Here is a 24,337-nt window from a genome sequence, read left to right on the forward strand (position 1 = left end):
GTAAGATCGTAGAAATCGTAGAATACAACTAGTGATATCTTGTATACTTTTCGTGATTTGCTGAACCAATGTCGACTACGTTCAGTAAATACATTTACTCTGACCAGCCAAAATTTTATACCAGTACTTAAAAGCGTGTTGTCCCACTTCTGCGTGTCATGGATTTGACGAATACTCGAATGGTTTCCAGAGGTTTATGGCACCAGGTTCCTACGCACAGGTCACACACTTCCCGTAATTTACGGGCGATCGGATTGTGGCCGCGGAGCTGGCGGCCGATAGCGTCCCAGCTGGGTTTCACGTCAGAGAAGCCTAATTTAATGGCCAAGACACCATCGTGAGTTCACTGTCAGCACGTTCTGGCCTTGTGACATAGTTGTTCTGCTGGTAGATGCCATCACTGTTGAAGAAGATATCGTGGCGTTCTCTGTGTTATTCGGTGGTTTGGTATTTTATTAATTTGTAAATGAAAATGATGATCTTATTTTATTACAGTGAGTAATTACTAAACAATTTTTTTCCCGGCTAAAGATTTGGTCAAGTTGCTAAAGGACTCCAAGTTAACGTCGTGTTAAAGTGTTGTCTGCAAGTTGTGTAAGTGTCACTAAATCACAGTTCATACAGCAGATTCTATACAACTATTGATTATGATGGAAGTTATCTTCAGCAAAATGATAATTAAAACCACCGAATATCAGCTGCGCAGAACACTGACGTATGTTACCTGAAACAATATTCTCCGCAACTCGTGCTTAATTAGTTTCGGCTCCATACATCAGCTAGAAAAGTTTGTTATAACGATCGTGCTATGATCACTGTTTTTAAAGAACCAATCTGATTCGAATTATTTTCATTAAAATGAGTTCGGAACCACCGGTGCACATTTATTTTTACACATTTGTATTACGTTCGGCATATATGTCCGCAGAGTTGCGTAATTTGAATTTGCCGCTGAGATAATTGTTAAGATGGCGGCGGACAATTGATAGAGACTTACTATTTTTAGAGCAAACAAGATAAGTATTTGAAATGTTTATTAAACTTTACTTTCGTATTGTGCACTATTTAGACTTCATCAAGCAAACATTCGATTTTTTTCTGAGGAAAACACAGACAAAAACGCGATAGAAATCGCTATCATCAATGGGTGCTCTCCCTGCAGCGGAAAGAAATAATTAAAACAGATAATGCTTACTGAGAGAGGAATTAAAGTTACAAATAATTATTCACTCATATTTATAATAATAATGAACTCTATTCTCAAGTAATAATTAACAAATAATTACAATTTCTTAACAGACCTCAGTTTGATATGCGTCCGCAACCTACAAAAGCCAACAAAAGGTAAAAACAAAGGAAGACAAACGCAGATCATAAAAGGAATTTACAGTTATCATTGTCTTTGTATGATACACATCGAAATGTCCAATTACATCATAAAATATTACATAAATAATTAATATTTATCTTTGTTTTCACTGCTTTTTCATATATTGAATAGATAATGTTTATAATTGTTAGAGGCATAATTTCCTCTCGTCGCACTGTAGTTAAAATTTATCTCGTGGATGTTACAACTGTCAGCACGTTCTGGTCTTGTGACATAGTTATTCTGCTGGAAGATGCCATCACTGTTGAAGAAGACATCAAGCGTAAGGGATTACAGGTGGTCCCCAAAAACATTCACAGCTGTCATGGTGCCTTCGATTACTATCGTAGGTCCCATGGAAACCTACTTGAATGTCCCCCATAACACAGTACTGCTTCCAACGACCTGCGTCCGTGGCGCGCTGCATGTTTCGAGCAGTCGGTCGCCTGGATGATGGCGTATATGGACGAAACCATCGGCCTGGCCTAACAAGAAACGGGATTCCTACGATCAGGCGACACGACTCCATTGATCAGCGGTCTACTCTCAATGATCCTGTGCCCACTGTAGTCAGAACTGAAGATGTTATTGGGTCAGCGTGCGAACACGTAGGCGTCCTCTGCTACGGAGCCGTATGTTCAACTATGATCGGTGTGCTCCAAACTCTTGTGCTTCCGCCAGCAATCTATTCAGTCGTCAGATCTTCCACAGATAGCCGCCTATCCTGCTGTACAGAGCGGGCAGGCCACTGACCCCTATGTTCTGTGGTGAGGTACGGATGTCCAACTTCTTGTCGCCTACTCGTAGTTTCAGTATTCTTCAACCATTTTCCACGGATGCTCACCGCAGTAGCACGCGAAGAGTCGACCAACTTAGCCGTATTAGAGATGTTCGCTCCCAGGTTATAGGCCACATCAATTTGGCTTCCGTTAAAGTTGCTTAAGTCCGTGAATGTCGGCATTTACGCCACTTTACTTTCGCTAGAATGATTCCCCATTCGTCTCTGTTCCGCTCAAATACGAGGGTTGTTCAGTAAGTTTCTCCGAACATATTTATTGTTAAGAGTCAGAATTTGGTAACAATATACATCAATATGTCTTGTCCATGTGCTATTTTTCTTCGTAGTCTCGATCACGTTCTATGGCCGTAAGCCAACGTTGTGGAAGAGCATGTATTCCCTGCTGGGAAAATCTCTTGTCCTGTAGACGCGGCCAGGCTTTCACTGCATGACTGACACCTTCGTTATCTTCAAAGTTCCCTGAAGAGAATCTTTACGTTCCAACAATTCAGATGAAATGGTCTTTCTTTGAATCTTGAGGTCCTCTGTGAGCATTCGTGGAACCCACCGGTAGCACATATCCGAGACGCAGACGCACTTTCAACTCTGACCGACAACTGTAGAGTCAATTCTCGAGCTGTGGTGCGCCGGTAGGCACGAATAACGACATCCGAATGATTCAGCATGTCTGGAGCAGTGACTGTGACAGGACGTCCCGAGCGTGGCTGTTTCTGCATTTCCTAAGGCTGTAACTTTCTTTACCCATCGCCCAACTACACTCCTCTCAATAGCTGCATCACCATCCACCGCACACAAACGGTTATGGATGTTCGCCAAAGTTTCTTTTTCTGCACACAAGAATTCTAAAACATCGCGCTGCTTGTAAAGTGAGTCGTATGTAGAAGCCATGTTGACGCTGTTCTACGGCTCTGCCATCTGCTAGAACGGTTAGAAACTTCACGGGCGCACAGAACAAACATCAAATGTGAAGTACCAGCGAGGTCTTTTTTCTATGTAAATGTCTTTTTAAAAAATTTAGGGCATTACTTATCGAACTACCTTCGTACTTCTCTTACAGCGTCATGTGTCCTCAGGGACACCAGGCAACATAAAACCTCACGGTGAGCAGTGGTTCAAATGGCTCCGAGCACTATGGGATTTAACATCTGAGGTCATCAGTCTCCTTGCATCTGAGGTCATCAGTCTCCTTGAACTACTTAAACCTAACTAACCTAAGGACATCACACACATCCTTGCCCGAGGCAGGATTCGAACCTGCGACAGTAGCGGTCGCGCGTTCCTAGACTGAAGCGCCTAGAACCGCTCGGCCACGGCGGCCGGATGGTGGGCAGTGGTCATAATGTTTTGGCTCATCGGTGCATATTCGTATCACGTTTACTTGAGTCTGCAAGCTGCTACAAATATTTGTTTTCGAGTACATTTCATGTTTCTCACATATAACTTATACTAAATGCTCTGTTGTTCGATCGATTGCTCTCGCTATCATGTCCCTACTGTTTAATGTGCCTGGTCTATAGATCACTGGTGCCGAAGATATTTAACGACGTAAACAGAAAAGAAGCTGAAACTTCCTGGCAGATTAAAACTGTGTGTCCGACCGAGACTCGAACTCGGGACCTTTGCCTTTCGCGGGCAACTGCTCCACCAACTGAGCTACCGAAGCACGACTCACGGCTGGTACTCACAGCTTTACTTCTGCCAGTACCTCGTCTCCTACCTTCCAAACTTTACAGGAGAGCTTCTGTTGGTAGCTCAGTTGGTAGAGCACTTGCCCGCGAAAGGCAAAGGTCCCGAGTTCGAGTCTCGGTCGGGCACACAGTTTTAATCTGCTAGGAAGTTTCATATCAGCGCACACTCCGCTGCAGAGTGAAAATCTCATTCTGGAAACATCCCCTAGGCTGTGGCTAAGCTACGTCTCCGCAATATCCTTTCTTTCAGGAGTGCTAGTTCTGCAAGGTTCGCAGGAGAGCTTCTGTAAAGTTTGGAAGGTAGGAGACGAGGTACTGGCAGAAGTAAAGCTGTGAGTACCGGGCGTGAGTCGTGCTTCGGTAGCTCAGTTGGTAGAGCACTTGCCCGCGAAAGGCAAAGGTCCCGAGTTCGAGTCTCGGTCGGGCACACAGTTTTAATCTTCATATCAGCGCACACCCCGCTGCAGAGTGAAAATCTCATTCTAGAAAAGAAGCTTATAACGGACTGCCTTATGCAGCAGCTCTCGAGTGCAGTCAAAATAAACCAGGTGAAACTGGTTATAGCTGTTAAATAATAAAAAAGTACTGTAGGGAAAGAAAGAAAATTATGGTCCACCTTCACTAAAAGACGAAGAAAGTTGTTAGGACACAACTTGGATTATCAAGGAATAGATTTAGTAGTGGAGGGTAGCCTGGAGAGAAAAAAATAGAGTGGAAGTCTAGCTCTCATGCAGTATACACCAGCGCCTGTTTTTACGTTGTAGTATTTATGTAGAGATGAACAGTATTGCACAGGATAGGTTACTATGGAGAACTGCATCGGGCTCAAGATGACTACAACAACGTACTAAATGCAAACTTATCGCGGCAATGCAACTTGATTCAATCGCAGCATTCTTTACTGCTTCGTTTTAAATTATTTTATGTTAGGATTAATCTGCATTGCATGATGTTCAAAGTGATTCACCTGTTTCACGATTACCCCTTCTACATAAATGTGGATAAATTTTATAGTACTGATGATTCTTGCGATATTGTTTATACTTTAACTCCACTATGATAAGTTTTATGGACTGTGTACTACAGCAACTGTTCATAACACAGATATGATTTAATTATTGCAGAATCAATACTGTTACAATTAATTTTAATTGCAATGATTTTGTTTTTAATTTTAGTACATGACATCAATACTGCTATTCACTTCACTCTTTACAACATTCCGCCCCCCCCTTTTCTCCCCCCCTCCCCCTCTTAACCACCTTTTCAATGTTCCTTGCTCCTTCCCCTTGCCCAACTTTTTTCATACTACTTGCAGCAATCATTTCCGGATTGTAATAATATATGTGTATACTGTAAATTACGTTCCAGTGTGCTATACTAAGTTATTGTGAACAGAAATGATTTCGCATAGCAGTGTTCCTATCGGGTTGGTGCAAAATTAGTAGCGTTTTTCTACAAGTTTAAAAAACACAATAATACATAAAACAGAGACTAAAGTCATCAATAATATATTCTTCACTATTTACTTCAGTCTGTCGACGCTGGGGAAACTTTTAGATTCCACGATTGCAGAGATCACGAGGCGAAGAATTCGTCGAGCCTTGTTCGGAGCACATTTTCACACCGAAAGGAAATTTCTTGAGGGCTGTTCGATAGAGAGTGGAAGAGGTTGCAATCTGAGGGAGCAAGACAAGGTGAATAAGGTGGCTGCGGAATGACTTCCCAACCCAATTCCTGTATAGCGTTTTATGTCAGTCTAGCAGAATGCGGGTGGGTGGTATCGTGAAGTAGCATCACTTCACGCAGTCTTCCTGGTCATTGTCTTTGGACTGCGTCTGCAAGACGTCTCAGTTGTTGCCAATAAATGTCAGCAATGATGGTGTACCTCGGGGAAGCAATTCGTAGTACATTACACCGTCGCTGTAGCACCAGATGCATAGTAATATCTTTTGTGGATATGCGCGGCTCTTTGAATGGGGAGTTGCTACTTTGTTTGGTCTCAACCATTCCTTTCTTTTCATTGTGTCAACATGAACACACCATTTCTCGTCAGCAGTAACCATACAGTATAAGAATGGTCGGTATTGGACATCAGCCAATTAATGACGAGCAGGCAGAGATGTACATATTGCCATCCGTTAATTTTTGTGGTTTTGGCTTAGAGCATGGGTGCACACCCAAATTTTTGAAGCTTCCCCATTTCATGCAAAAGTTGCATGATGGTAGAACGATCGTAGATCATCAGAATTGTCTGTTCTCGAGTACATCACTGTGGATTAACGTATTTAAATGATCTTCATCAAATCCCGAAGGTCTTCCTGAACTTGGAAAGTCACTAATGTTAAAACAATGCTCCTTAAAACGAGAAAAACGTTTTCTTGCAGTGTTCTATCTAGCGATATTATCCCCATATATGGTGTTTCTGGCTGTCTCCGCTGCTGTAACGCCTCTATGGAACACAAGCATAAAAGTATGTTTTATAAATGATAGTGCACAGCAGCAGTCGTCCTCTATTATTAGTGCTAAAAATACAAGAATTACATGGTCAGGCGATACTACAAGAAGTTACAACCAGTGGCATAACCTATATGGCTTTAGATTACATACCACTATTTTCTAGTGTCTAGTTTTAATTTTTTATAGTATCGCCTGACCAGGTAATTCTTGTATTTTTTAGCATTAATAATGACTAGGCACTAGCCTAAGTATGCATTTATCAAATAAAACTAGCTCTATCATTTGTAAATTAGACCACAGTCGCTGAGTGCAACCACGTTCGTAATGGAAGGTAACCTGATAAGAATATGTCGGAAAAGTTCCGAATTCTTCACTTGGCACACCATTTTATAGCATCCACGTTTGCATTCACTATCTCCAGATGACAAAATGACAATATGTAAACTCAAATAGTAACAGTAAACTAAAAATAAAAACAGGATATCGATAAACAGACCCGTAGCGACCGCAATGCCAACATGCAAAACAAAAATACTACGAACTTCTTCACTAACCTACTACATCAGAATTAATCTTGGATCAGTAGTTAAAGTCTCCTTCGCATTTGTTAGCAAACGTCATCCACCCATTCCCTTCCCCACCCCCTAACTTCCACCCCACCCTTGCCCCTGTTTATTTTAAATTTACACTTTTACATTATAACATTTATATAAACGTATACATTTACAATTACAGATATCCATCATTGTAAAATGTATACTGGTGTTAGGGTTAATCCTGATTGGTAACACAATTTATTTAATGCATTGAAAATAATATCACGATGATAAGTCGCCAGTGGACAGCATACCATAGCAACTGTTCATAACAGATCTATATTGAGATTGTTTTTTCTCAACCAATGCCTTCTAGACTACGCTGCCGCTTGAACATGTGTAATTTACGTATCTTATTTTATTATTTCATATATGTTTATGTAATAATTTTACGGTCTAATTACTGTAAACTTTAATCGGACGTATGCTACAATTGTTTTTCATGAGCAGCACGACCTATCTTGATTTTAAGTGTAGCACATATGTTTTTAACAGCTCAGTTAATTGACTGAACAATTGTAATACGACAATCAACTAGTTCTACTCTTTTAATATTTGTGTAATTTGTATTTCATGTCTGTAAACTTGCTGTTTGTTAATGGTAGACGTATTCCTATCTAAGTGGCCTCTTGTAGCCGACTTCACTTAAGGCCACACGCAGTACCAGGAATTAGTTTGCACCTGTCTGTTGCTCACAACAGATAACTACGTACTATGTAGCCATGTGTTTAGTATATGGAGTATATACGGAAGGCTTTTATGTATGATATGATCTCCATAGATGCCTCACTTCTACTGTGGATTTAATGTAACCATTTGTTCTACTATCATCATTTGGATTTGCAGCTCCTTGTGTTGACCGTGTTTGCAGTTGAAATTGTAGGATTTGAGGTCCTCCAGTTACGCAAAAGACCGTTTTTTCTCAGGTGATGGCACAGTGGTGCTGAAACATGTTTGGATACTGAGAAAAAACGATTTTTTGCATAACTGGCGGACCTCATATCCTACAATTTTATATTATATATTATATATATATATATATATATATATATATATATATATATATATATTCCATTCAGTCTTTGAAAATTATGTATAATCGAAATGCGTGAGACAGCTATTTAATAAATAGTGTAGCTAAAGCAATTTGAAAATTTTACTGCAGAAGGGCCTCTGCGTCCTACAAAGCATTTTTGCAGATCATTCATGAATGTAGCTCAGAAATTGGGTACATCCAAAATAATGTTAAGGACTACAAAGATTTTATTATCGAAACAACCCCGACTTTACGAGGGTATATCTTTCACATATATGCAGACAGAGCTTTGGGGTACTTTTTGCAGTTATGTTTCATTTAACTGTAACAAATATTCGTCAAACATTCATACTATAGTCGTATAGTCAAACTAATCTTATGCTTCTGCGAGCCTGTTTGAATTTACTGCATTCATTGCTATTTCTATGTGGCATTGCAATTTGCCGAAATGTTTGGAAGGCTCAGGGCACGACATCAAACGATCTCGTAGGCCAATGCTGAAACGGGAGATCGGCTCGCGCCTTACTACGGATTAATCACTGAGCCAGCTCGTTGTTACGAAATGCTGTTGCATGCAACTGACAGCGCGCTGGTACGCAGTACGCCCCATATTGCAAATTTTAAGGATGTTCTCGCAATTGTGAAAAACGTGATCTTGCTGTAGGGCGGATTTGGGAGGATGAAGGATTCGACTCGATTTGGTATCTGGTAACTGAAAATACACTGTGCAAATGAAGTCATTCCACAAGTAACTAACACGATTAAACCATTGACGTTTTGACAATGCGAACTTGTTAGCCAACTTGCGGAATGGGTTCATGCCCCGTAATTATTTTACTGCTGGTGAGCTGGTCGCAGAAGGATCAGGTGTCTCCTACCTACCACTGTTATTGTGCATAAAAATCAGATAAAATTTTCATTGGGAAATACTGCCTCAAGTTTATTATGGAACTCAGACAACAGTACAGATTTGGATTACCAGAATCAGAACCATGTCCATTATTTTGATATTAACACTAGTTATGAGCAAACGGTGCTGTGAACTCCAAAGGAGAGCTCTCTCTCTCTCTCTCTCTCTTTCTCTCTCTCGCCCTCACACACACACACACACACACACACACACGCGTGCGCGTCGTAAAATAGGAAATTGGACTTAGCACATACCATACGCACTGTAGATGTTAACCCTAGTAATTCCGTTATGAAAGGCCTAAAACGAGCGTAAAAGCTTGAGTGTGACCGAAGGGAGAGAAAGGCGGGAAGGCTAACGTCATGGAAGCAGCTTACATGTCGGCACACCGGCGGCAGTGACGGACCGTGGGCGGTCACGTAACTCTACTAACGTCTGCGAAAATCTAACATAAAATGAGCCCGAACAGTGGGCTGCTGGTTCGAATTTCCCGTTGAGCCTGGCTGCCATCACCCAGCTCCTGTGCCAGCGCAAGCAGGGGTGACCTGAAAGAACGGCCCCCGACTCATGCCTAGCATAAGCCAACAACCGGCATCTTCTGCAGTCGGAAGATTGTAGCCAGGTAGGGCCGAACGCAGTGCAGGATTATACTGTACGATTCCCCTGGCGCCGGGCTGTCGGGATTGTAGTGTATCCCTCCGCTTAACGGCCAAAATTAGCGCCATTTTTACAACTCTGAGGCTTCCGAAGCAGCTTTCAAGCCCTATTTGCAAGATCATTGTTTACTCAAATAAATGCGGTGTTAATGTCGCACTACACGCAACGATATACCGTGCGCAGTGGTTAGCACACTGGACTTGCATTCGGGAGGACGACGATTCAAACCCGCCTCCGGCCATCGTGGTTTAGGTTCCCGTCATTTCCCTAAATCGCTTCAGGCAAATACCGGGAAGCCTCCTGCGGTTCTTTTGAAAGGGCACCGCCGACTTCCTTCTCCGTACTTCCCTAATCCAATTGGACCGATGACCTCGCTGTTTGGTCCTCTACCCCAAATCAGCAAACCAACAGTACAACGATGATAGAAATGGACGAGAGTTTGGCGGGGTGTCTAGCTACTCCGGCTGTTTGCAAATAACATCTTTAATTCACCGATTAATCTTGATATTTGAGCAATTGCTTTTCCAAAAGAGGTCGGCCGATTAATCCAGATATTCGAACAATAACTTCCCTAAGACAAGTCGGCAACTGCTCTTTCGTATTCTTTTTAGAAACAAAGCACTACAAGCCAAACCTCCATCGTATCCACCTAAGTTATTCCTGTGCCGGTCCTTTCGGCTAAACAGAAAGAGTGATAAATCTGTTCTCGGGAAAAGATGACAATCACATAAAGCTTTGGAGGGTCTCTCTCACGTTCGAATGCAGTATGTGACTGCTGTACGTTTCGAATCTGCTGGCGCAGACGTCGTATGCTTTGGGCTGTAGGATTTGCAGTGCCGTATTCTCACGTCGCACAGTCACCTTATAACTGCACCTGCAGTAACAGAGGAAGCAAAAGGCCTTTTCTTACATTGTTACTGCCACCTCGCATCGATATAAAAGTTGGCTGCGCCAACTAAACCTCACCGCAGGCAACATGAAGCAGCAACTTTCAGCTGTCGCCAAAGATAAACTTTGTTGCAATCATTTACGACCGCTCGTTCGACGAATGGTCCGTACCTGAAGCCTGGAAAGCTGCACTAATTACACCAAACCACAGGAAAAAATACAAGTTATCCACTGAATAATAGACTCATAACACCGGCATCGACTTGCAGTAGCCGGCCGCGGTGGTCTAGCGGTTCTAAGCGCTCAGTCCGGAGCCGCGCGACTGCTACGGGCGCAGGTTCGAATCCTGCCTCGGGCATGGATGTGTGTGATGTCCTTAGGTTAGTTAGGTTTAAGTAGTTCTAAGTTCTAGGGGACTGATGACCATAGATGTTAAGTCCCATAGTGCTCAGAGCCATTTGAACCGTTTGAACTTGCAGTAGTGTTACGGAGATGTTTAACAAACTCAAGTGGCAGACTCTGCAAGAGAGGCGCTCTGCATCGCGGTGTAGCTTGCTCGCCAGGTTTCGAGAGGGTGCGTTTCTGGATGAGGTATCGAATATATTGCTTCCCCCTACTTATACCTCCCGAGGAGATCACGAATGTAAAATTAGAGAGATTAGAGCGCGCACAGAGGCTTTCAGACAGTCGTTCTTCCCGCGAACCATACGCGACTGGAACAGGAAAGGGAGATAATGACAGTGGCACGTAAAGTGCCCTCCGCCACACACCGTTGGGTGGCTTGCGGAGTATAAATGTAGATGTAGGTGTAGTGTTCTGTAACACAAACTGCGTTCGAACATTCTGAATTCCCCGAGGAGACCTATTTGTTAATGTGCAGTTATCCCGGCTTTATAAAATACCGTTCTTGGCAGACATCACTGGTTCTTTATTCACTAGGAGTAATGAGTGCTATCGACAGTAGATCTCAAGTTGATTTCATATTTGAGGATTTTCAGAAGATCTTTGACATCGTTCCTTAGAAGCGGTGCCTAATCAAATTGCAGGCCTATAGAGCTTTTTTCTCACTTATGTGACTGTATTCGTCATTCCCTCTCAGAAATATCACAGTTAGTAGTAATTCGAGTGAAACGGTCTGGTAAAAGAGAAGTGATGTCTGTGGCTGCGCGAGGAAGTATTATGGCCCCTCTGCAACTTGTAACATAATTTAGGAGGTGGCCTAAAAAACTCTTTTAGAATGTTTATAGACCAGATTCTTTAGAGAATCGAACTCTCATGTATTGATTGCTTTATAGATCAGTTAATGTGCTAAATATTTGAGGTTGAAGATGCAAGCGTTTAAATGTTTAGATAAGCTTACAAATTATGTTTGAAGTTTTTGGAAGTCTCTAAGTGGTCTGTTTATCAAACACTGGATGAGTATTGCGTGGGCAATTTGCGCTCCGTTTAAAACAAGACACATTTTTTCACGCATCTCAGTACGAATTAAAAAACATTTTCCACAAGACTAATATCGCCTGTGATCGAAATTGAACCAATGGCGTCAGTGGAATTCATCTGTGATAGCAATTGTCTGAAATTTTAGCTGTCACAAGTGATCCGCGGCAGATGCTGCATTGTAGCTATTTGAGTTCTTGAAATTATTATTTGACTTCTCTTAAACTGTCCGTTGTTTGAAGGGGATCTTTGATACAGTACGTTGAAAAATAAATTTTGTGTTAATGGCAACAAATTAACTTTTTCATTATGACAATACAATGTGAATGCCCTTGCGTCGCGTTAAATCACTTCAGACGCGGAATGATTTGCGTTACAAAATCTGTACTGTGTCAAAGCGCAATTGTAGTTCTCAAAATTAATTGAAACAATGTACAGTGCACATTTAAATGTGTATTTTTCAGAACGACAATGGAATTTCCGTCACAAACATCTGTATTGTTCCTATTACTTCCTCTACGCTTAAACTGTGTCTCTTTAGCTCTTCATCTTTCAGTCCGACCCGTTAATGTTTTTCTTCGAACAATAGTCTAAAAGAAATATAGTTTCCTTACGATAAGGGACTTTTTGGCTACGCAAAATGAAGATACTGAAATTTATGAACACATTAAATCTGTGGTGACGGCGGCAAACGAACACAGAGTTAATTCCGTTTACTCTAAGACCAAAGTAAGTGAAAAACGATGCTAATAACTAACGTTTGTTGACGTCGACTGCTGGCAACACCAACGACGTAACAGTTGCGACGTTGTAGCTGTCCGTTATATGCGTGTTACTGCAAAGGAACTGTCTCCAACATTTAAATCTGAATGTCAATAGAACGCAATTTCACTAAACGTTGTTACTTGCGTGTGTCGTTTCTACCACAGCACCTGATAATTACTCATACTAAAAGTTGGTAGCAGTGTCAGAGACAAAGGAAAACTTTTCTCATGTTTGTGTGTCTACGTCCTCTCCTAATGGCTATGTATACGCAGGAATTTTTTCCGTTGTGCACATCTAGGCTTACAGCAAAGTTCCTTTCGAATTATATAAGGTTCATTAACTTCCTTCTATAATTAATTTTAAAAATCGATACTTCAGTCCGGGTTCCCGGGTTCGATTCCCGGCGGGGTCAGGGGTTTCCTCTGCCTCGTGATGACTGGGTGTTGTGTGATGTCCTTAGGTTAGTTAGGTTTAAGTAGTTCTAAGTTCTAGGGGACTGATGACCATAGATGTTAAGTCCCATAGTGCTCAGAGCCATTTGAACCATTTGATACTTCAGTTTTCGATGGTCACCTGTTAATATTATGATCCCTAAGTAAAGTAGATGAATTATCATTATGTATGTTCATATTGCTGTTACTTTCTCTACGCAAAATTTGTGTCTGTCTAGCTCATTGTCTTTCTCTTTAGCTTCTTTTTCTTGTCATACTCTAAAACAAACATAATTTCCCCAAAATAAGGGAAGTCGGAAGTCGTAGTTACCAAAACTAAAAAGCTAAAAATTAAGAACTTACTTCAAATATTTTGGTAAAGGCAGAAAATGACCACACGGTTACTCTTACAGTAAAGTAAGCGAAATAACGACACCAATATACAACGTTATTTACAGACTTCGTTACTGTGATAATGTTGATTTTCACTGCTGACAACACCATCGACCTAGCAGTTGTCGCATTGTAGCTGCCCGGTATGCATGTAATGCAGCAAACGAACCGTACGAACATGTTAGTAGTTCCTAGAATGCGAGTTCACTAAATGATGTTACATTAGTTGTAAATTCTACCACAGCACTTGATCGGTGCGCGAGGAGAGATTGGTAGCTCTTCAGTTTTCGATGTTCAGGTATTGGACATTTTAATGCTTGGTAAATAATGTAACATCAATGTTATAAACGTGAAAGTTTGTATTTCCTTTTACGACTCCTAACGGCTACATACACACATTGTTTTTTCTTTGTTCAAATGGTTTAAATGGCTCTGATCACTATGCAACTGAACTTCTGAGGTCATCAGTCGACTAGAACTTAGAACTAATTAAACCTAACTAACCCAAGGACACCACACACATCCATGCCCGAGGCAGGATTCGAACTTTCGACCGTAGCGGTCGCTCGGCTCGAGAGTGTAGCGTCTAGAACCGCACGGCCACTCCGGCCGGCTTTTTCTTTGTGCACGTCTATAGTAAAGTACTTTTCGAGTTACGAATGGATCATTAGCCTCCTTTTGCAATTAATGTAAAAAATTGGTATTTCAGTTTTCGTATTCACGTATTAATATGATTTCTGCATGGTGTGGCAATAGACCTCGAACAAAAAAAGTGTGAGGTCCTCCACGTGAGTAACGAAAGAAATTATATTAAATTTCAATTACACGATAAATCGAAAAAAATTTGAAGGTTGTTGATTGAATTACATACCTAGGGATTACAATAACGAAAAAGTTAAACTGGAACCATTGCATATAAAATGTTGTGGAGATGGCGAACCAAAGACTTCCTTTTATTAACAGATCACTTGCAAGATGCAACAAATCTATTAAAGACACTGGCTACGCTACGCTTGTCCATCCTTTTCTAAAGTAGTACTGTGTGTATGGGATCGTTACTAGATAGGACTGACAGAGGAAAAAGTTCAACGGAGGACAGCCTGTTTTCTATTATTGCGAAACAGGAGAAAGTTCCACACGATCTGATAAACAACTTGGGGTGGCAATCGTCAAAACAAAAGAGGTTTTCATTAGGGCGAGAAGTTTTCATGAAATTTCAGTCACTAATTTTCTACTCCGAATACGTATTGCTGACTTCCACCTATTACTGTCATGACAAAATGGAAAAAAACAGATCTCGTACGAAAAGATATAGTTATACAATTTCCCAATGTCCTTTACGAGAGTGGAACGGTCTAGAAATAGTCCGAAAGTGCTTCTATGAAACCTCCACCAAGAAACGACGTGTGAATTGAAGAATAGTCTTGTTGAAGTAGATGTAGTAGTTTTTCCGTACGCAAGTTAAAATTTCACCTGAAGTTTCCATTTGCACTCATGTAGAAAGTACAGTCTTGTGCAATGCGATAAATCCTTTCGAAACACCTTGTACTCAGGAATTAGGAAACCTGGTAACAAGAATGACACGGATTTTTAATTGGGCTTGCGTGGTAAGTCATTTTCTGTCGTTAAGTGCGATCAGTTCCTACGTGATATTTTTATAAAAACTGGATATCATTGTCGGCGGAGAATTATCTACGACGTTTATTTGAAGAAGATACACTTAATTTCTGTCCGTCGATCGCTGTCCTATTATCTCGAACTTAACAGTTTCGGGCAGAGTCGCTCATCTTCAGATCGTTTCACGTAGATATGAAGCAACAGATCTTAACTGAACCTCAATTTCACTGTAATGTACTGACATACAGGGTGGTCCATTGATCGTCACCGGGCCAAATATCTCACGAATTAAGCGTCAAACAAGAAAACTACAAAGAACGAAAATTATCTAGCTTGAAGGGGGAAACCAGATGGTACTATGGTTGGCCAGCTAGATGGCGCTGCCGTAGGCCAAAGGGATATCAACTGCGTTTTTTTTAAGTAGGAACCCCCAATTTTTATTACATATTCGAGTAGTACGTAAAAAAATATGAATGTTTTAGTTGGATCACTTTTTTCGCTTTGTGATACATGGTGTTGTAATAGCCACAAACGTATAATTACAAGGTATTACGTAACATTCCGCCAGTGTGGACGTTATTTACTTCGTGATACATTACCCGTATTAAAATGGACCGCCTACCAATTGCGGAAAAGGTCGATATCGTGTTGATGTATGGGTATTGTGATCAAAATGCCCAACGGGCGTGTGCTATGTATGCTGCTCGGTATCCTGGACGACATCATCCAAGTGTCCCGACCGTTCGCAGAATAGTTCCGTTATTTAAGGAAACAGGAAGTATTCTGCCACATGTTAAACGTCAACCACGACAAGCAACAAGTGATGATGCAGGTGTTTTAGGTTCTGTCGTGGCTAATCCGCACATCAGTAGCACACAAATTGCGCGAGAATCGGGAATCTCATAAACGTCGGTGTTGAGAATGCTACATGAACATCGATTGCACCCGTACCATATTTCTATGCACCAGGAATTGCATGGCGACGACTTTAAACGTCGTGTACAGTTCTGCCACTGGGCACAAGAGCAATTACGGGACGATGACAGATTTTTTTGCACGCGTTCTATTTAGCGACGAAGCGTCATTCACCAACAGCGGTAAGGCACACCGGCATAGTATGCACTATTGGGCAATAGAAAATCCACGATGGCTGCGACAAGTGGAACATCAGAGACCCTGGCGGGTTAATTTATGGTGCGGCATTATGGGAGGAAAGATAATTGGCCCCTAATTGCAACCTAAAGGGTGCAATGTATGCTGATTTCCTACGTAATGTTCTACCGATGTTACTACAAGATGTTTCACTGCATGACAGAATGGCGATGTACTTCCAACATGATGGATGTCCGGCACGTAGCTCGCGTGCGGTTGAAGCGGTACTGAATAGCATATTTCATGACAGGTGGATTGGTCGTTGAAGCACCATATCATGGCCCGCACGTTCACCGGATCTGACGTCCTCGGATTTCTTTCTGTGGTGAAAGTTGAAGGATATTTTCTATCGTGATCCACCGACAACGCTTGACAACATGCGTCAGGGCATTGTCAATGCATGTGCGAACATTACGGAAGCTGAACTACCCGCTGTTGAGAGGAATGTCGCTACAGGTATTGCCAAATGCATTGAGGTTGACGGACATCATTTTGAGCATTTGTTGCATTAATATGGTATTTAGACGTAATCAGGCTGTAACAGCATGTGTTCTCAGAAATGATAAGTTCACAAAGGTACATATATCACATTGGAACAACCGAAATAAAATGTTCAAACGTACCTACGTTCTGCATTTTAATTTAAGAAACCTACCTGTTACCAACTGTTCATCTAAAATTGTGAGCCGTATATTTGTGACTATTACATCGCCATCTATCACAATACGAAATAAGTGGTCCAACTAAAACATTCATATTTCTTTACGTACTACTCGAATATGTAATAAAAATGGGGGTTCCTAATTAAAAAAACGCAGTTGATATCCGTTTGACCTATGGCAGCGCCATCTAGCGGGCCAACCATACCGCTATCTGGTTTCCCCTTCAAGCTAGACAAGTTTCGTTCTTTGTAGTTTTTTCGTTTGACGCTTATTTCGTGAGATATTTGGCCCGGTCACGATCAATGTACCACCCTGTATGTTAGTACATTACAGTGAAATTGATGTTCAGTTAAGACCTGTTGCTTCATAGCTACGAGAAATGATCTGAAGATGAGCAACATTGCCCGAAACTGGTCAGTTCGAGATAACAGAAACAGGGCTTGACATTCGGAAATCAAATTGATTTCTTATATTCTCGTATGCACTAACAGGGCCTGAAGATTCTCACCTCGTACAAGAGGGTTACTCCGGACTTCGCCTGATGCACGCGACATCCAGGAGAGCTGTGCGACAGCACTGGGAGTGCCCCGTTAATAACAGTGTCAGGGGCCAGCAGACGCCATTTTGCGCGACCGTAGGTGTCGGTGAATCCCCGGGAATTCTCTAGGTCAACGGCCGGTCCCGCGCATGACGTTCGGAGAGCCGGGTGACGCTGGCCGTGCTTCGCCGCTTTCACCGCGTACAAAGGATTCGCGACGGCCCAGAAGAATTTTGGGACGTGAGCCGGTTGCCGGCCTCGCCTTACGAATCTCCTCGCAGTATAAAAGACACGCGTCCTCCACAAGGGCCACACAGTTGCGATCGCTCTGCTTCCAACTAACTGCTACACTATGAAGACGTCCTTGGTAAGTTTTCATCATACGTGCATCTGCAGGCAACACAGAAAACCTAAGAACATAATTGTACTGAATCAGAACTTCAAAAATCAATTTCTAAATGCTACCTAATTGATAATCACTCTCGTTCCATAGCAAAGGACACTGTTACGATCGAAATATTCGCGCATTTTTGTTGTCGTTGATTGGCCTTGCATACTATCCCTTCTGCATCTACGTCTACATCTATATGACTACCTGCATTTCACACTTGTGTTTGATTGAAAGTCCATAGTACAGCTTTTAGACTGTGCTTGAATATTGCTCGTCAGCGTGTGATTCATGCCAGATATGACTGACAGAGGAAACAGTGAAGCGCGTAGGTTCTATTAGAGGATCGTTTAGTAAGTTCGAAAGCGTCACAGAGATTTTTAGCCAACTCTAGTGGCGGACAGCGCAAGAGAACCGTTCTGATCGCGATATGGTCTACTGTTAAAGTTCCGAGAGCGTGAGTTGCTAGAAGAGTCAACCAATACAGTCTTTCCTCCTGGGTATATTTCGCGTAAGGGCCATAAAGATAAAATTAGAGAAATTCGGATACACACGGAGGCTTACAAGCAATGGTTCTTCCCACGCACCATATGCTACAAGAACGGGAACTGGGCGAAGCGACAGTGGTACGCACAGTACCCTCTACCACACACCGTAAGGTGGCTTGCGGAGTATAGATGTGGAAAAACACTACCATTGCAGTCTCGAATGGCATGTGAGAAAAATGAGCAACTGAATCTTTTCGTGACCGCTTTGATTTTTTCACTTTAACCATATAGTAGTCTTTCCCTATGTAGATTACAGTTAACAAAAAATTTTCGTTTACAGAGGAGAGAGTTGGATACTGAAATTTCATGAAAAGATTTCACGAAAAGTACATGCCACCTCAATGTTTATCATATTTGTGACACTCTCTCCCACATTTACTGACGATACGAAACGAGCTACCCTTGTTTGAACTTTTCCAGTGCCCTGCGCCAATAGTGTCTGATAAGTATTCCACACTGCGAAAAAATACTAAAGAGGCGAGAAATCGTAATGTAGGCAGCCTCTTTATTAGATTTGTTGCGCCTTCTAAGAGTTCTGCCAATAAAACATTGTTTTCAGTTCGCGTTCCCCATAACATTTAGTATCCAATCGTTCCGTTTTAAGTTGTTGGTAAGATTAAATATTGTTACACTTCTTTATGCGGTTATCTTCAGATCTGCCTCGAATTAACATAATTTTCCTGAGCAGTAATCAAAAATGCATTACAGTTGTGGTCATTATTAGAAATAATTACTTTGCATCAAATTCGCAAGTGATTTACTGGTAACTTTTCAAGGAAATCTGACAACACATTTTCATTACTTGACTTTCAGTTTATGTCTATACGCTGCGACAGTACTCATAAATTCATTGAACGTTCACCCGTTAGTGGCACACCCTCTGCTTCAGTAATGTCCGGCACAACCACCACAAATAATTTTCAGTGCTTTTTCACAGTACAAAAGTAAAGACAAATCAAATTGTCCAATTACTGTCTGTTTAATTTTATTTCCTTTCCATGAGTCAAACGGCGTGTTGACGCCGAATATTTCTCCTGAAATTACCTTTGTTCTGTGAAATAATCTATTTCCCTCGATTCAAACCTTTTTTTTCATTGTTGCGATATTTCTCTTAACGGTTAATAACTGTTCGATACTTTTCTGTCAGTTATTCGTCGAACTGAAATTTCAGTTTCAGGCTTTCATGTACAGTACCTTATTATTTTTCGTTGTTAATTTAGATTTCTAAAGACGATTGAAGTTTTTGAACACTGCTGCAAATTACGTTTAAATGAAGAATGTGTATGATCGTCAGATCAAACAACTGTGATAAACGTGAAGAAAGATTATTTAAAATTATCTAAAAATATTATAGCCGTGAGTACCATTCCATTTCACGTTTTCGAAACAGTATAGTGCTTCTCGATTAGTACTCTCCTCTTTCTTCAAATTCTCCATCTTCCCTTGTATCCACACATCTCAGACGCTTCGGTAATCGGTTGTTACAAGATCCATGATTCACGTGCTTACATTGCTGTAGTCCAGACGTTCATTCTTAGAAACTTCGTCTTCAAGTTATGGCTTATGTTTGATAGTAATGGATTTCTTTTGAGAACGTTTCCTCTGCTTGCCATACTATCTACTTTTTACCATTGATATATTTTCACCGTGAACTTTAAACGCACTTCTGAAACTTTTAGTTTTTAAATTATGTCTTCAATATACAGGGTTGCCTCCACGCATTGAGAAGGACAATTCCTCTCTAGCCTGCTCTGGTAATAGATGTTATGTACTACTGAAATCAATTTGGGGCAACCTGAAGTTTGCAGACCTGGTAAAAACCAGTAGGCCAGGATATACGAAAGCTGTACGGAAAATAAATTCCGATCGGTCGCGAAATGGAAACCACAGTGAAAATCCGATGATTTGCATGGATGTGTTGGACAGTGTCTCCAGCATGCTCGTCGATCGCGCCACGTCACACTTTTTGTTTCTGAGGGTACACTGAGCACATAAGAATGCCTAGAAAATTGTCTCTCCCTCCAAGTACGGGTGCCTGTGACAGATTTCGCATGGTTTCACGCAACCCACACAACGTAAACGTCGTGCATTTCCATCTTCATGACAATTCTCGGCCGCACACTGCAGGAGCAATGAGCGTACTCCTGTGGCGTTTTCGATGGGATATATTTGATCAACCACTATACAGCCTGGACTAGGCTCCCTCTGGTTTTCATCTCTGCTCATATGAACTGCTGGCTATGGAGTCCACAGTTTGGGGTAGACAACAAGCTGCAGACCAGAGAATTGGCAGAAAGTACAGGCGGGTGCCTTCTGTGACGAGGGTATTGGAAAGTTGGTACACTTCTACGACATACACTCCTGGAAATTGAAATAAGAACACCGTGAATTCATTGTCCCAGGAAGGGGAAACTTTATTGACACATTCCTGGGGTCAGATACATCACATGATCACACTGACAGAACCACAGGCACATAGACACAGGCAACAGAGCATGCACAATGTCGGCACTAGTACAGTGTATATCCACCTTTCGCAGCAATGCAGGCTGCTATTCTCCCATGGAGACGATCGTACAGATGCTGGATGTAGTCCTGTGGAACGGCTTGCCATGCCATTTCCACCTGGCGCCTCAGTTGGACCAGCGTTCGTGCTGGACGTGCAGACCGCGTGAGACGACGCTTCATCCAGTCCCAAACATGCTCAATGGGGGACAGATCCGGAGATCTTGCTGGCCAGGGTAGTTGACTTACACCTTCTAGAGCACGTTGGGTGGCACTGGATACATGCGGACGTGCATTGTCCTGTTGGAACAGCAAGTTCCCTTGCCGGTCCAGGAATGGTAGAACGATGGGTTCGATGACGGTTTGGATGTACCGTGCACTATTCAGTGTCCCCTCGACGATCACCAGTGGTGTACGGCCAGTGTAGGAGATCGCTCCCCACACCATGATGCCGGGTGTTGGCCCTGTGTGCCTCGGTCGTATGCAGTCCTGATTGTGACGCTCACCTGCACGGCGCCAAACACGCATACGACCATCATTGGCACCAAGGCAGAAGCGACTCTCATCGCTGAAGACGACACGTCTCCATTCGTCCCTCCATTCACGCCTGTCGCGACACCACTGGAGGCGGGCTGCACGATGTTGGGGCGTGAGCGGAAGACGGCCTAACGGTGTGCGGGAGCGTAGCCCAGCTTCATGGAGACGGTTGCGAATGGTCCTCGCCGATACCCCAGGAGCAACAGTGTCCCTAATTTGCTGGGAAGTGGCGGTGCGGTCCCCTACGGCACTGCGTAGGATCCTACGGTCTTGGCGTGCATCCGTGCGTCGCTGCGATCCGGTCCCAGGTCGACGGGCACGTGCACCTTCCGCCGACCACTGGCGACAACATCGATGTACTGTGGAGACCTGACGCCCCACGTGTTGAGCAATTCGGCGGTACGTCCACCCGGCCTCCCGCATGCCCACTATACGCCCTCGCTCAAAGTCCGTCAACTGCACATACGGTTCACGTCCACGCTGTCGCGGCATGCTGCCAGTGTTAAAGACTGCGATGGAGCTCCGTATGCCACGGCAAACTGGCTGACACTGACGGCGGCGGTGCACAAATGCTGCGCAGCTAGCGCCATTCGACGGCCAACACCGCGGTTCCTGGTGTGTCCGCTGTGCCGTGCGTGTGATCATTGCTTGTACAGCCCTCTCGCAGTGTCCGGAGCAAGTATGGTGGGTCTGACACACCGGTGTCAATGTGTTCTTTTTTCCATTTTCAGGAGTGTATGTCCGAGACAGAGTAGGGACTGTTTAGAGAAGAGCTGAAAGGTGCAACTAACTGTCGCAAATAAAAAATTTCTGATTTTCAATGTGGCTTCCCTTTCGAGAGCGCTCGGACCTTACTTTCCGAATAGCCCTCATTCTTACCTACAACACTCAGCAGAGACGTTTTGACGAAAAATTTTTATAGTGTTAAATTTTCTGAGAGACTCCTGACAACAAATACAAACGCACAATCACGTAACGATTCGTTTCTGCCATCTATAATGACCATTGCCACTGCAGTGAAAATAGCGTTATCTCAAAACTAACGTTACGACTTCATTACTGAACTGTATAAGGGAATATTTGTGGTTTGAATCTGTACCACAGTATTTTGTTTGATGGTTCATCTACATGTTTGCATTTCATTATCGTAAATCTCAGGTTTTTAGCAAATGGCACTACAGTTTTAATTCTGTGTTGATATGTAGCTACTCTACCAGGTTAGAGGAAAACACATCCACAGCGGTGCGGGTGTGGGTAGCGAATGGAGTAATGTGTAGGCCAAATTAGTTGTGAAATTTATTATTCATGATACTTACGTATACTTGCGAACCACACACATGGCAGTATAACACTAGTCACCTGATATGAGTACCACGATTAGTCTTTTCAATTCTCTAATCTCGAAAGAAAAAAGTATCTACGCTGATTCGACTGAGCATAGAGACCAGCGTCTCTCTTTCCTTCCGGTAAGCATGGAGTAGTACTTATGTAAGATCTGACTCTCCGTTGAAGATAGATACAGTTGCTACGCAAGACAGTTTTTTAGTTGAGCGACATTGAGAATTTCTTAAAAATATCTACAGCTGTCCTTCAGATGCACCAACCACAAATTGCTCTTTTAATTTCTCCGTTTGTCGAACAAATGTGACTTTGTTGCTGATCCAGAACTACGTATCACATCTACGTATAGGTCACACGATCGAGTATTAGGTAATTCTGTCTCACAATTTCTCAAATTAAACGACAGGCTTCATGAAACTACACTCCTGGAAATGGAAAAAAGAACACATTGACACTGGTGTGTCAGACCCACCATACTTGCTCCGGACACTGCGAGAGGGCTGTACAAGCAATGATCACACGCACGGCACAGCGGACACACCAGGAACCGCGGTGTTGGCCGTCGAATGGCGCTAGCTGCGCAGCATTTGTGCACCGCCGCCGTCAGTGTCAGCCAGTTTGCCGTGGCATACGGAGCTCCATCGCAGTCTTTAACACTGGTAGCATGCCGCGACAGCGTGGACGTGAACCGTATGTGCAGTTGACGGACTTTGAGCGAGGGCGTATAGTGGGCATGCGGGAGGCCGGGTGGACGTACCGCCGAATTGCTCAACACGTGGGGCGTGAGGTCTCCACAGTACATCGATGTTGTCGCCAGTGGTCGGCGGAAGGTGCACGTGCCCGTCGACCTGGTTCTAGGCGCTCCAGTCTGGAACCGCGCGACCGCTACGATCGCAGTTTCGAATCCTGCCTCGGCCATGGATGTGTGTGATGTCCTTAGGTTAGTTAGGTTGAAGTAGTTCTAAGGTCTAGGGGACTTATGACCTCAGAAGTTAAGTCCCATAGTGCTCAGAGCCATTTGAACCATGGAAACGTGTTGCAGGTGATCTTTGCCGCTGCGCTGCTGGTGGTGTTGGCTGTGTACCCTTCACCGGCGGAGGCGGCGGCTGCAGCAGCACCAGTGGCGGGGCACCACGGAGGCCGGTATGGGCCGCCACCACACTACGGAGGACCACCACACCACGGACACCATGGCGGCTACCACGGCAGGCCGCCCCACTATGGAGGGCACTACCCACACCACGGCTGAGTGCCAGGCGTGTTGCTGCTGCAGCAGTCGGACTTACCTGCCTGAAATATTCAGATTATCACGTTAGCAAATGCGATGCCTGTACTCTGTACCTTCTTGGCAATAAATTATTGTATTTTTAAACTGTCTGTTATTACGAAAGCTCCCACGCTGAATTTACGTTTTTGATCCAGTTTACATGGGCTCATTGAATCTCTCTCTTTCCACCATACCTGAAGTCACTGTTTTTGGCCCACGCAAATCTAATCATCAAATACTTCAATCTATCTCTATATTGAAAATCTTTTTCAGAGTTACCAGTCATCAAAAAATATTATTACAGAGATCGAAATACGCCTCTGTCAAATTCATCGTTAAGAAAGTTTATAGAT

General features: G+C 42.9%; 1 long non-coding RNA gene across 1 annotated transcript; it reads left to right on the top strand.

The window, feature by feature from the left end:
• The first annotated feature begins 17,645 nt into the window (after positions 1 to 17,645).
• On the top strand, positions 17,646 to 24,089 carry LOC126188260 (uncharacterized). Its single transcript, XR_007537843.1, has 2 exons — positions 17,646 to 17,765; positions 23,760 to 24,089. It is a non-coding gene; the product is annotated as an uncharacterized LOC126188260 (long non-coding RNA).
• The last annotated feature ends 248 nt before the right edge of the window (positions 24,090 to 24,337 follow it).

Source organism: Schistocerca cancellata, chromosome 5 (assembly GCF_023864275.1).
Source record: "Schistocerca cancellata isolate TAMUIC-IGC-003103 chromosome 5, iqSchCanc2.1, whole genome shotgun sequence".
Lineage (NCBI taxonomy): Eukaryota > Metazoa > Arthropoda > Insecta > Orthoptera > Acrididae > Schistocerca > Schistocerca cancellata.